Here is a 16,001-nt window from a genome sequence, read left to right as displayed (position 1 = left end):
TATTGTTATTAGTATTATATTTCAGAGCAAAGGTACATGGTTTGATATAAGGAAATAAAGACATGGAAAAGGAAAGAGAAAGGAAGTAAAATGATTATTAGTCACATTGAGTAAGATTTGAAGAAGTTAGATGTGATTTTATTACCCTATTCTTATGTTTGCAAAGCAAGTTTATTTTGAAACAAGGAAGTTAAAGAAATGGTAGAGGAAGGAGAAGAAAGAAAGGTGATTATTTATGACCTTGAATAAGATTGGAGAAGTTGGCAAATAATTGCTGCCTTTTCGCTTAATTTTGCTGCATTCAAGTGGATGGTTTTTGTGGCTACTGGTAAATTATCATTTCTAGTCTGCATGAAAAAAAAGAACTAGTTGGGAAAGAGAGGAATGTGAATGTTTGAGTGGGCAATCAATAGGGTCATTCATACTATTGCAACATTGAACAAAACTTGATATTTTGGGTCCTAAAGACAATGATAATTATTGCAATTAATTACAAATTGGCACTTGATTTGTAATTCATTGCAACAAGGTTTATTAATCAATGTGCTATAGTTAAATGTAATAAAAATATTGATGGTAAAATTGCAACAGGAATTTGCATTTGATTGCATATACATGTCAATAACGGGAAAGTTTTATATCAATTGATCAGACTTAATGCTCTTTTCGATCTGATAGTCAATCAGAAATATCATATCTGATTATGATTTTAGAGAACCTTTTCTCATAAAAAGGAAGTTTAAACGGGGGGGGGGGGGGGGGGGGGGGGGGCGGCCCACTTCCATTCACGAATGGATACCATGCGCGACCATAGGGTCTCGAAAAGCACCCTAAATACGTAATTTTCATATTCTGAAAATGCACCCCTTAACAAGTATTGGGGCGTGAAACCCTACCCTTAACAAGTATTAGAAACAAAACGATACTCTTGGCAAATATTCCCTGAAATGAACCCCTAAACAAGTACAGGAATGTTTTCTGGTGGTCGTCGGCTTTACCTTATCTGGTTTAGTACGACCCCACCTTAGAACTACACCTCGCGCAAATTGGGACTCTAAACACGAAGTGTTTGGGCAAAAAGGACATCCATTATAAAACATTTTAATTTTGTTTTATCATCCCCGCAAATTCGACCCTAACACATAATTGTCCTAGAGAAATAGATACCCTTTTTTTCATTATTTTGTGTTTTTGACACCCTTATCTTGTTACGTACATAACGTGCCCTATCGTGAAAAAGACATCCTTTTTACATGTTCTCATTGTTAACATTTATTGATGACCTGGGCTGGGCTCTATTTTGCATATATATACGTTTTAGACTTTTTTTGTGTGTGTGAAATCTACTTCTGATGTGAACACATTATGTATGTTCATGAAGTTCACCTAGAAAACTTAAAGAGATTGATGAATTGACCCTCACAAAGAGTCATTGAACATTAAATGAAATAAATGTGTTCAGTGGGAATTTGTTTATTTTGTTAAATCATCATTATTATTATTATTATCATTGTTATCATTTTTATTGTTATTTTATTATCTTAATTATGATGTTGATGATTATGATTATTATTATTACTATTATTATTGCTGTTCTTATCATTACTACCACTAAATACTATTACTACTACTACTACTACTACTACTACTACTACTACTACTACTACTACTACTACTACCACCACCACTACTACTTCTACTTTTATCATTGTTATCAGTATTCTTTTTTTGGGGGGAGGCTTGGTATTATTGGATAGATTATGTAATCCAGTTTCAGCAATTTATTAGTTGATGCCATATTTAAATAAACAGGTAGATGAATACAGGAAGAAAATTCTTAAAACAAGACAGTATATAATTAATTTACACTTTGTGAGTGAAAAAGTACTTGCATTATTTTGCTGAGCTTTCTATGATTGCATAGGAAGATGCATATGGTGACAGGGGATGGTGGGGTTATTGACATTTTTTGCAATGTAAAAAAAAATGTATTCCTGTAGTTTATTTTTCTTACTGTAATTATCTGTTTATTTTTAAATTTGCGTGCGGTGTTGCCTTAAGTTTATTTATTCAAAACCAAAAACATCACATCATAATCAAAATATATATACATACCACGTACATAGACATACATCAATTAGATTATAGCATAGACGAATTGGTTTTAGGACCCTTTTAAAAGCAAAGCTTGTGAGTAGGGCCCTGGAATACTTATGATTAATATTAACATAAAACATAGGATATCTACAAGATACAAAAGGAGAGAAAAAAAAATATATAATAAGGTTAAGATGCTAAAAATAGAATGGAAAACTGTTACAAACACACATATATACACGCACACCCACACACAACCACATTTACCCACATATGCACATACTAAACATAAATTCTGAGTAGGTCACTAAATAATCATAATCTGTGAAGAAAGTAAGTTTTGGATAATCTTTAAAATGGAATATGCAAACTCCATGCAGCAATAAAAAATGCTTGTAGCTTAACTTTCACAGTGTAAGAACACTGCTTTAATTTTTGACAACATGTGTGGTTTGTGGCTGATTATTAGGAGTCCTTAGTATTCAAATGTGAAATGGGCCATATTGACACCATGCAATCAACAAACAGGTTATAGGCTGAGTTTTTATAACCTGTTATAGGCTGAGTTTCTTTCTATTCATATTTAACCCCTTATTTTGATTTTGTATTATCGTATTTCTTGTTGCTTATGCTTAACTGATCTCGCCTTTACCAACTACATATTTCTTATTTCAGTATGTACAGATGTGGCTGTTTTGAAAGTTCAAAATCAGTAATGAGTCTATTAAATAGGCCTACCTATAACACCATTTATGGCAGCGTCATACAAACCTTAAAGTGAGTTTTGAGGAGTCTTAACTTTCCAATGTGAAATGGGCCATATTGACACTGTGCAATTAGGCTGGAGTTAATCCCTCCCCGTTTCAGAATGTATGTCAAATGGTTGTGGAGTGGGGATGCCTTGTCACCTGACCAAATAACCCCTCTGATTGGTCAAAAATTCCCTTGGCACGACCCATTCTCCGTTGGGTTTCAGTAGCTGGAGGGTGAGAGAAAAAAAATAGAAAATTAAAAGATGTTAGGGTGGAGCAGTGGAGAGGTAATGAATTCAGCTGAAAGGAGGAAATTGTGTGAAAGAGAAAGTCGAGAGAATATAGAGAAGTGATATAGGCCTGTGATATAACTCTGTGCTAAAATTATGGGAAGCCAAAAGTGTCAAAATTTTTATTAAGTTGTACGTTTCTTATGTTTACTGTGCTCTTTCCTGATTCATTGATGGTGAAGACAAACATCTATTTATACTTCCTAGACAATTATGAATGATTTGAAAGCCGAATGGGCTGAAATATGATATCTCTACTGTTAGTGATTTATGTAACAATTGGCTATCCATACTTAAACCACAACTTTAAAGCTGACTTCAGAATATGGGCCATAGACCTTTATGTAGTTACACTTGTTGAAAGGAGGATGACAAATGATCTAGAGAAAGAGTAGAGATTAAAAAATGATAGTTTTTAAAATTAATTGTGGAGTAATTTGAAAGAGAGGAGTGGGTATATCGGGAAGGGGGGGGGGGGTGGGGGTTAGACTACCCCCCCATACTAGGCTGCTATGCAGAACTTGAAAATCATGGGGCATAAGTCCCCCTCACCCCCCCCCTTTATTGCCACCAGTTTTTGTCTCACCTGCGAAGCAAAGTGAGACTATAGGCGCCGCTTTTCCGACGGCGACGGCGGCGGCGGCGGCGGCGGCGGCGGCGGCGTCAACATCAAATCTTAACCTGAGGTTAAGTTTTTGAAATGACATCATAACTTAGAAAGTATATGGACCTAGTTAATAAAACTTGGCCATAAGGTTAATCAAGTATTACTGAACATCCTATTAGAGTTTCATGTCACATGACCAAGGTCAAAGGTCATTTAGGGTCATTGAACTTAGACCATGTTGGAGGAATCAACATCGAAATCTTAACCTGAGGTTAAGTTTTTGAAATGTCATCATAACTTAGAAAATATATGGACCTAGTTCATGAAACTTGGACATAAGGTTAATCAAGTATCAATGAACATCCTGCATGAGTTTCACGTCACATGACCAAGGTCAAAGGTCATTTAGGGTCAATGAACTTTGGACGAATTGGGGATATCTGTTGAATTCCCATCATAACTTTGAAAGTTTATGGATCTGATTCATGAAACTTGGACATAATAGTAATCAAGCATCACTGAACATTTTGTGCAAGTTTCAGGTCACATGATCAAGGTCAAAGGTCATTTAGGGTCAATGAACTTTGGCCGAATTGGGGATATCTGTTGAATTCCCATCATAACTTTGAAAGTTTATGGATCTGATTCATGAAACTTGGACATAATAGTAATCAAGCATCACTGAACATTTTGTGCAAGTTTCAGGTCTCATGATTAAGGTCAAAGGTCATTTAGGGTCAATGAACTTTGGCCGAATCGGGGGTATCTGTTGAATTACCATCATAACTTTGAAAGTTTATTGGTCTAGTTCGTTAAACTTGGACATTAGAGTAACCAAGTATCACTGAACATCCTGTGCGTGTTTCAGGTCACATGTCCAAGGTCAAAGGTCAATGAACTTTAGCCGAATTGGGTGTATCTGTTGAATTACCATCATAACTTTGAAAGTTTATGGATCTGATTCATGAAACTTGTACATAAGAGTAATCAAGTATCACTGAACATCCTGTTCCAGTTTCAGGTCACATGATCAAGGTCAAAGGTCATGTAAGGTCAATGAACTTTGGCCATGTTGGGGTTTTTTGTTGAATAACCATCATATCTCTGTAAGTTTATTGGTCTAGTTCATAAAAAGAGGACATAAGAGTAACCATGTATCACTGAACATCTTGTGCGAGTTAGAGTAGTATGCAAAGTCAGCACTGCTGCTATATTGAACCGCGTGATGCAGGTGAGACGGCCAGAGGCATTCCACTTGTCTAAAGTTCCTCCCCAATGTTTGCAGGAAAATCAAACAGAAGATTACAGAAATAGAATGTGGATGAGAACGTTTGGAATGTGAATGTGCAATGTTTGCTAGGTCGAGGACTGGCTCACACAGCTGACCAACCATTCCAAGTTGGTTTTTGCTCATCAAATAGAGAAGTAAGAAACAAACAAAAGGTTTGTGGTGGATTGCAAAGTAAAAGAACTGTTCTCATTGGTTCCTGGCCTGTGTTTTGAACAAAACGTGCATGCTACAACCAGTCTGATTGGCCAATGTCATGGAACCATGGAGTTATGAATTTCTAGAAGAAGGATCTCGTTGAGTGTAAGAAGCAAACTGGTTTGTGATGGATTGCAAAGTAAAAGAACTATTCTGATTGGTTCCCAATTAGTGTTTTGAACAAAATGTGTATGTAACAGCAATCCCGATTGGTCAATTTATAAGGGTGTCTCGAGAGTTGAGGAAGGTTCAGGAGAGAGAGATTAAAGTAAAGTCAAAGTTGAGAAAAGTGTGTAGCCTACAGTGAATATGTAAATATTTTAGCAATAGTAAACATGTACACAATATATATCCTTTTAAAGGAGATTTTTTTTTGAGGGGGAGGGGGGTTGAATTGAGAACTTGAATTTAAAGATATTTATTCAAATTTAAGTGAAAAAAGTTAAAATTGCTATAATGATTGCTATGTTGTTCTGATGGGGGTACCGGGGAAGGGGGGGGGGGGCAGGGTTGCATTTACCCCCAATTATAAAAAAATCTTGATATGGATTGATGTCTAAAGAATTGTTTTAATGCTATTAATAAATCCAGCTGCAATGCAAGCCTTGTAGCCATGTAGGCTGTGAAATTTATCATTACTTGTATATTATTATACAAATGCTGATTTTAAAATGTAGCATGATTACTAGTTTTATTGTCTCACCTGCGTAGCAGAGTGAGACTATAGGCGCTGCTTTTCCGACGGCGGCGGCAGCGGCATCAACATCAAATCTTAACCTGAGGTTAAGTTTTTGAAATGACATCATAACTTAGAAAGTATATTGACCTAGTTCATGAAACTTGGCCATAAGGTTAATCAAGTATTACTGAACATCCTATTAGAGTTTCATGTCACATGACCAAGGTCAAAGGTCATTTAGGGTCAATGAACTTAGACCATGTTGGAGGAATCAACATCGAAATCTTAACCTGAGGTTAAGTTTTTGAAATGTCATCATAACTTAGAAAATATATGGACCTAGTTCATGAAACTTGGAAATAAGGTTAATCAATTATCACTGAACATCCTGTGTGAGTTTTATGTCACATGACCAAGGTCAAAGGTCATTTAGGGTCAATGAACTTTGGCTGAATTGGGGGTATCTGTTGAATTCCCATCATAACTTTGAAAGTTTATGGATCTGATTCATGAAACATAGACATAATAGTAATCAAGCATCACTGAACATTTTGTGCAAGTTTCAGGTCTCATGATTAAGGTCAAAGGTCATTTAGGGTCAATGGACTTTGGCCGATTTGGGGGTATCTGTTGAATTACCATCATAACTTTGAAAATTTATTGGTCTAGTTTGTTAAACTTGGACATTAGAGTAATCAAGTATCACTGAACATCCTGTGCGCATTTCAGATCACATGACCAAGGTCAAAGGTCAATGAACTTTGGCCGAATTGGGTGTAACTGTTGAATTACCATCATAACTTTGAAAGTTTATGGATCTGATTCATGAATCTTGGACATGAGTAATCAAGTATCATTGAACATCCTGTGCGAGTTTCAAGTCACATGATCAAGGTCAAAGGTCATGTAAGGCCAATGAACTTTGGCCATGTTGGGTTTTTTTGTTGAATAACCATCATATCTCTGTAAGTTTATTGGTCTAGTTCATAAAAAGTGGGCATAAGAGTAACCATGAATCACTGAACATCTTGTGCGAGTTAGAGTAGTTTTCAAAGTCAGCACTGCTGCTATATTGAACCGTGTGATGCAGGTGAGACGGCCAGAGGCATTCCACTTGTTATTTTTCCATGTTTTATATAAAAAACATTCCATTTATATTCTTTTATGTATATACATGTATTTTGTTATCAAATCTGCAGTGAGTTAATTTGATATGTCTTCCTAGAATTTCAGGAGATTTTGACTTCACCCACTAAAAGATTCAAACACGTTATATATCTTGTTGGAGCTTTTTAAGTTACAGCTCTCTATATATTATATTTTGTATGTTTTTTGTTTATTATATGATAGAGATGATAATGATGGTGATGATGATGAAGATGGTAACTATGGTGAAGATGATGATGGTGATGATGATGATGAAGATGATGGTAATGTTGGTGATGATGATGATGATGAAGATGATGATGATGAAGATGATGGTAATGATGATGATGATGATGTAGATGATGATGATGATGGAGATGATGGTAATGATGGTGATGATGATGATGATGATGAAGATGATGAAGATGATGAAGATGATGAAGATGATGAAGTTGAAGATGATGAAAATGATGAAGATGATGAAGATGATAACAATGATACAGATTTACATTTAGATATAACACCCCTTCACCATGTCCTTGGCGATACCCAATTTCACTCATACAGGTTACACACCCATAGTTTCACACTTGGTTACTACCTCATTACACATTTCTCTTCCCGACATATAAAAGAATGGAAACCGAAGCATGCATTTTGGTGAGTATTTCTCACCATGTTCCCAAGGGAATGAGGGAACCTGCTACCCGAGGCATTCAATCTTAATTCAATTACTAAACTGTGTCTTGTTATACAAGGATTGTTCCTGTTAGACCCTGGTCTGTCCCCCGTATCCCTCATCCCCTTCCTCCTTCCCAGGACATTGTGCCGTATCAAATTTCACCTTCTATATTTCAGCATCGAGTTCCCCCCATCAACGCTTCATGCTTGTCAAGCCCGTCTGAAGTGTTCGCACGATCATCAAACCGAAATTAGCGTCTCGGGGACGATCCCCTGCGAGAAATCGCTGACTCACCAACGTGGTATTGATCTAGATCTCGATATGCCGCAATTTTTTGAGCATATATGAGTAGGGGAATTACATGACGATGGACAGCGATGGATGTTTAACTTCAGTGGCTCCGTTTCCATCCTTTCTATGCCTTTCGTTGCCCCTTTTCGTGGTGTCTTCTTTGTCGAGGAACTTCTGCTTGCTCTTGGTATCTGCCCACCTCCTTGTACAATGCTAGTCAAAAAAAGAAGCATCTATTGTGTCTGTGGAAATCTGACATGGAAGTCTGTCAAGCTTACATACCCTACCCCCTCGCGCTCCCATTTTTTGTATTTGTGTTGATCGATAACGGGAGCGATAAAAAGGGTTTGTTAGAAGGTGGGATTGGCAGGTCTTTGTCAGGGGGTTGTTCCTGAAGGCGTGTTGCACAGCCTTTTGTGGAGTGTTTGCAGCTATTATTGATTAGGTTCATGCTCTGATTATGGCCAGTAATTGACAGGTTTCTTCGGAACTTAAGATCCAAGAATCTACCCAATGGTTGTACCATGAAATTCCCTTAAAGCCCCTACGCCACTGCCAATTGGATAGCCCCATCTCCAGTCCTGAACTACATGTACCACAAATGCGACCTCCTACCCCAAACCAACAACACGTTGCCCCAAATGAATTTTGAAATTGTATTTTAAGGGGTATTACGCTTTTGCACAAAGTTATTTTGTTATTTTGTTTGTTTATATGTGTATATTTTTCTACATAGTCATGTGGATGTACATTAAAAAGCCATTGGAAACTAGCTTTCTCTGTATGCATATGCATTCTTGGGCCAATAAATAATCTTGAATGAAAAAGCACATCCTAAAATCCCCTTTTGGGGTAAAAGTGATGAATGATAACCCACTCAAGTGCATTATTAAATGTAAAAGAAAATCATTGAGTGTTTCAAAGGATACAGAAAAAAATGGTTGATGTTGAGGCTCTAGCATGAGATGTGCACACTGCAATATCCATGAAACTTTCCAGGCAGTCTGCAGAAAGTGGTTTCTGAGAAAGTCTTGTATATTAGATTTTATTCAAACTTTACAACTTTAAATTTGAATAGTAATGAAGAAGAAGAAATTACTCTTTTAGATGAGCTAATTTTTTATTTTGGCCATTTGAAGACCAACTTACTATTTTGGCTATTTATTGAGAACCTTCCCTTGGCAGTATTTGGACATGCAGTACACTCACTGCAATATTGAATAATTTCCTTGTAATCTTTGTAACTTTCATGTCGCTATTAGGGACTATGAATCTCCATTTAAAAAATTACATTTTCTGTTTCTTGTTACTTCTAAACTTGATCTCTAATGGAAAATAAATTTTGCAATAGAAAATGTACCTAGAAAACATGAATCATATATTCACTTTATAATACAGCAATTGGCATATATCTGTGATGTCATATTATCCAAGTTGGGGGGGGGGGTGAAACAGATCATCCTATCCCTTGAACAATGGGTGATTTCAAGTCCGGTGTTGGCGTTGGATTTTGGATTGATTCCCTTAGCTCCAAAACCTATTCTGAGTTTATAAAACTGATCCAAATCACACTATTTACATCTTAACAACAAGTTCATGACTTTTTAGGACGTTGTTCATTTGATGTTTGGTGTTATACTCATGTTAAAATTGACCCAACACCAACACCAAAAGGTCACACTAAACTTGAAATCAACCAGTAGGTTTACAGCTCAGGTTTATACCAGTGAATTACCAGTATCCAGGCATTTCAAAAGGGTAAAGACAGAGGTGTCAAAACTGACACCATGGTGTCACTAGAGGACACTCTGAGGTATTAAAATTAAACCTTGGAGATTGAATACAACATCGACGAGATTAAGATTAACATTGAAAGGTATTGAACTAGCACCACCATTTAACACTGGAGTTGAATGACTGTTGTGGTCTGCTGTGTACACCAATCAAGACCACATTTACAGGTGTAATATGTAGAGATTAAACAAATATTGCCCTGTAGAGGGCAGCAGACCACAACTTTACTGTGAGTGGGAACTCTTGCCTAATCCGCTAAGGGTAATTTCTGTGGCTAGGAGCTGGATATCAATTGTAAAACATATTTAAAGTCACTTTAAACTCCAATGAATTAAGAACACTTCTTGATCCTCACAGAATTTCAGGGGAGTGTTTCATGACAAATCCTGTTTTATCAGACAGTTACCATAGTAACATTGCCTCTCAGCCAATCAGAATCAAGGATAGTTGTCAGATCTGACAACTCGTTGGCCAACAATATTGATGAAACTCTCTCCAGGTATCATGATATTTGTTTAGTTGAAGATAAATAATTGAACCCTTTTTATATTACCTTTATTGATATTGATATGCTTTCAAATTCTTGTCAAATTATATTTGATACCTGTGTTAAATCTTTCAATGAAATCATTTATATTCATGTACCTTTTATAAAATAAATATTTGTAAAAAAAATAGCTTTGAGACAATGGTTTAATTAAACAATAGGCAAAAACATTAAAGGGGAATGAAACCTTTGGAACAAATAGGCTTGTGTAGTAACAGAAAAATCAAAGAATTCATAAGAATAAAGAAAGTTTGAGAAAAATCGTACTAATAGTGAGAAAGTTATGAGCATTTGAATATTGCAATCACTAATGCTATGGAGATCCTCACATTGGCAATGCGACAAGGATGTGTGATGTCACTGATGAACAACTTTCCCTTTGGTGGACTATAAAATACCCTAAAAATGTCTCTTTTTGCTTTTTCTTGTGATGATACAAACGCTTTATCCATGATGTATTCTTAAAAAAATATGTTTACATGCCCTCATGTAGAAAGAACACATGATTTATGGATAGATGTGATAAAAGAGGCAATTCTAGTGAAATATATACTAAAGTAATGGGGAGAGTTGTTCACAAGTGACATCACACATCTTTGTCGCATTGCCAATTTGCTATCTCCATTGCATTAGTGATCGCAATATTCAAATGCTCATAACTTTCTCATTATTTGTCCGATTTTTCTCAAACTTTCGTTGATCTGTTTCTTTGATTTTTTTGTTTTCACACAAGCTATCTTGTTCCAATGGTTTCATTCTCCTTTAACAATATTACAAGCATATTTTAATAATTTTAGAAAGCTTTTAATATGAATTGTTTTTTGTTTTAAGTTTGTAATTAGATGTATGTAATATGAGCTGGATACTGAAAATTGGGGTGGGTTTGACATTCCACTTATACTATACCCAAGTGAACATTAAAAGTACTCAACATTTCTTCATTCTCTTCTGCATTTCATGTTCTTTTTCAAATTAAACATGAACAAAATGCACACAAAGCCCTGACCTTGAATTTCACCCTCAACATCGTGGTAATTTGATGTGAAAAATGAAAAATAATCTCATTCTTCAAACACTTGACAGAGCAGACAGCAGGAATCAAAGTCCTCCAGGGCTAAATTAAAAATGTTTGGTCGCCGGCAGTCTCCCCAAACACGAACAAATAAAAAAAGTCCCTTTAGGAGTGAGAGTTTAGTTACTAGAAGTCGAGGGCGCTCTAATCACTTCCCGACAAAAAGGCCACGGTAATGATTTCTGAATGTTGTTCGCCTCTTGACATTGAATTAAAAGACCAAGACCCTGCTTTAGGAAGTTAACGATGGAAGCTCTGAATGCCTCCAACACCGTTGAGCAATTACCAGGCGAGGAGGACGTCCCCATTCTGAGATGGCAGTAGGTTGATGTTTTCTTACCTGCCGGTGTAGTATGACCCCGGTCTGTTAGTCCCATATGTTATACCAGTGCGTAGGGTTGTAAAGCCTGGGGGTGCGAGTGGTATTGAGTTGCCTAATTACAAGGCTGGTTTCAATAGGGTACTTCAGACCCTCCCCCTCACTGATCCATCTATGATGACTCACCCTTAAGAACCCTCCTTTACCCCTCTCCCAAACTAGTCTGCAGTCACAAACCTTTAGCTTTTTTGCATAGTCAATGCTGCTAGGGTCTGAGGTAGTGAGACTAGATTCACCCATACAAGTACTGTGGCTACTAATAAGCTTCTATCAAAGATTTTAAGCATGCGAAACTTGTATGAGTACGCAGACTCTGAATTGATACTTGCAAAGGGTGGTTGTTGTTGTTGATATCTTGGATTTTAAGGTGTGTACCATTCAGATATGAATATTTATGGGTTTGGAGTCTAGTCTAATCTCTCTGTGCGAGACATGGTATTAATTGTTATAGTGTCAAATTAAAGTCTGTGCTGGCAGACTACTACCAAACTAGGATAGCTACACATTCAGTTAAAGGTAAATGCCAGTTGTGGTAACGATATCAAAATGAGTTTGTACAGAATCCAGTGAAATGACTACCAAAGTGTCTGTTTGTATAAATATACAATATGTGCCAAAGGATTCTGGAAGAAATTGTGTAATTGCTGAGAAAATAGCAAATAAGCACATGATTCGGGTCAAGCGTCGGGCACGACATTCGAAGCAATGATAATACACTGTCCCACGTGCGCTTATCTGTGTTGGTGATCTTCAGTGTAAACATTTTTTTTTTTAAAGATTTCACAAAGTTCAGTTTATGTAAGTGTACCAGATCTAGATCCTCGATGATATACTGACAATTAAGCTTTGTTTTACAGACTTTCTCATGAAATCAGTGTTTACTGCAACTACTGGCATTCTCTTTAAACTCCTGTGGTACGTGTATATGTCAGCATTTTATTTGTGTCTGCTATAAATCTAGACTCATTTTACTCTAATAGTCTAGCCCATTTTCTGTAATGATGATGTCTATGATGAAGATAATAATGATATTGATAAAAATTATATCAATGTTAATGATTTTGAGTTGATTTTGATTTTTTTTCTTCTGCATTCATAATATTCATATACAATACAATTTTTTTCATTACGTAACAAACATAATATATCAGTAATTGATTTTGGTATGAATCATAAACAAAAAAAAATAAAAAATAAAAAAGTTATTCTAAACAAATGCGATCTACTACCAACAAAGAAAATTTAACATTTACAGTTTGTAGGAGAAGGATTGTCATTATAAGCAGATTGCTTGAAAAAAATGACAACCCAGGAATAAAACTCATAGCAGAATGGAAATATTTTGTTCATAATTTTATAATGATGAAGATTGAGATGAATGAGGATGATGGTGATAATGGTGAAAATCTTCCAATTATGCCCCACATATTAACATTTTCCATTCTTTTCTTTGTTTTAGTGGTTTAAAGTTCCCCACAGTTTTTTACCCTTTATGTTCTATTTTCTTATTTTTTGTTATTTTGTCTGTTTTCTCTTCCTGCTTTTAAAAATAATTTTTCTTTGCTCTTTTCATTTTCTTTCTATTTTTTTTCATTTCACACACTATTGAGAAAAAAAATCATACTTTTGTCTTTGTACACCCATCTTGATAAAGATCGCTACTTATAATTTTTCAAGTATCTACTTTAATGCCTTGATAATGTTTGTGATAATGTATATTTTGTACTTTAACAAATCATATAATTTGTCATAAGGTACAATGTTAAAATGTTTCCAATTTATACTCTTTGTGAATGTCTCTTCTGTAAGGTAATAATTAAACACCAGAAAATCAATGCTTTCTTTGTTTTATTAACATTGAAAAAGGGGATATAAGATAAAAAATGAGCGGACAGGTACAGGTATATTGAGTTAGCTAGCAGGTGCTCTAACTTTCATACAAGGAATGTGGAATGTTTGTCTTCATCACATTCATAATTCAATTGTGGTGAATCATTGGCGATTCTTTTAACTAGGTAATTATTAAAAATGGAACGATTAATCGAATCACAAAAAGACAAAATGTCCTTATTGGCTCATTTGTCTTTTAATTGTATCCCAGCGGTCTAAAGCAGACAATTAAGAACACGATAAAAATAGCCTCTGGTCTTGTGGGGAAAGAAGAAAAGATGATACCTCAAAAGTACATAAGGGAAATGATAGACTGTGAAGCATGTGACAGATTTGAGAGGGGGGGGTGCTAGGTAGATTGAAATATGTCAAACAAACTCTGAACAAAGGATCCACATAATTTGCTCGTAGCAAACTGCACAATTACCATGTTGCCTCGCGCACGCACGGTTGTCATTAATAGTGAATGCAGTATTTTTTAGGATTCCAATTTGACTACTTAAATCCTGATCAGATTTACGAGGGGACAATGACCGTCGTCTAACCTAATTACAACTAATTTGATTTCATCTTGTGTCCCGTGACTAAATCAGATAGCTTGAAATACATTTAGGTAATCTTCCTCACCTGTTTGGGGGTTATTTTGCTAATATGGAATTGTTCCGCTCGCTGATGTGATTTATTATGCGTGACGAGAGAGATGTGTATGAGCCGGTGCATAAATGCTAATTTGATTTGTTTCATTAAAACAGGCTGAAAATTTGAAGAAGAAGAACACTTTTTGTGAGCATCTGCTAGTACAAAAAGGTAACATGTTACATATTTCATGATTCAGAGCTCACGCTTGACCGTCAATTCATTCTAACTTGTCGAGTAACTTAGGTTATCTTAAAGTTGAATTTCTTTTGTAAAATTTCAATATCCATCTTTGCTGTCTCCTTCAACAGAATTAAATCTGTTTTTTAATCATTAAAAGCTTTATTAGTTCTGAGGCCCAATGCATACAATAAAAACCAATTTTTTACCCGACGGTAACCAGAGTTTTTTGTTTATTTACCAAAGTTCTTTTTATGCAACAGACCCTGATGTGGAAAATGAACTAGTGGTGGTGATCTTTACCTGATTATTGCTGTAAAGCATGAATGCTCATTTTTTAATGTTTTAAGTATTATACACAAGATGGGGACAATTACATGTTTAATTGCTGATGTGGTTTACGGTACACCATGTGGAGTGTTATAGAAGCAGTGGATAGAAGAGAAAAGAAGTGGACTCTCCTGAAGACGGACAGTCAACCTGTCCGAAACGTCGAGTCTCTCTACTACTCATCTCTACTCGCCGACTCAAGCCAGCATCTCCTCATCAGCTCTACTACTCAAGCTGTTCTCACTCAACATTCCTTCTGGTTTACAGTCCTTTTCAGGACTATTTTCAAGAAAGAATACTCTAATCTCAAATCTCCACTTTCTTGCCTATCCACTTCTTCTCTTTTATCCACTGTTACTATAACACTCCACATGGTGTACCGTAAACCACATCAGCAATTGTACATGCCACCATGCAAACCTTCAAACAAATTACATGTTTAAGCAACACCATACCATACTTAACTAAATTTTGCCAAGGGTTGGACTTGGGTCTTCATAAACTAAATGGCACTTTAAACACCCCCCCACACACACACTTTCAAATTTTGGTTGGCATTGTATCTAGATGTCACTTGTTTCATATCTAATAAAGATAAGTCCTTTTGGAATTGACAAATCTCTCTGACATTACTTTAGACTATCGAAGTCACATCTCATTTGTTCCAGATTGTAAATATATAATATCACTGAAATAGTAAGAACTGCTTTTATTCCATAGTCCCATACTGCATACTATTTAAATGTTTTATTTTTTTAATGACCTCAAATGCATTCTCATCACAAATAAGTGATTATGAAAATTAAAAAAATTGATGAAAACAAATAATCTTAAATTAATTCATACAGTTAATATATATATATGTATTGGTGACCTAATTGTGAAGTAATTAGACCATTTGATCGACATGATTTTGAAAAGCAATTGATATAATAGTTTTTGGACCAAAAGGATCAATGAAAAATACTGAAAATGATAATGATATTCGTGTCAAATGACCATCTATTTCAAAAGTTAACATTTAAATTTACAAAGACTATTTATGTATATGGAGACTATTTATCAATAATATAGAAGATCATGCTGACCAATCCTTAATGACTACTTCCCTGAAAAGTCTTCTGAATTCAATGGAAGATTTTT

Source organism: Lytechinus variegatus, chromosome 8 (genome assembly GCF_018143015.1).
Source record: "Lytechinus variegatus isolate NC3 chromosome 8, Lvar_3.0, whole genome shotgun sequence".
Lineage (NCBI taxonomy): Eukaryota > Metazoa > Echinodermata > Echinoidea > Temnopleuroida > Toxopneustidae > Lytechinus > Lytechinus variegatus.
Note: the sequence above shows the minus strand (reverse complement) of the source record.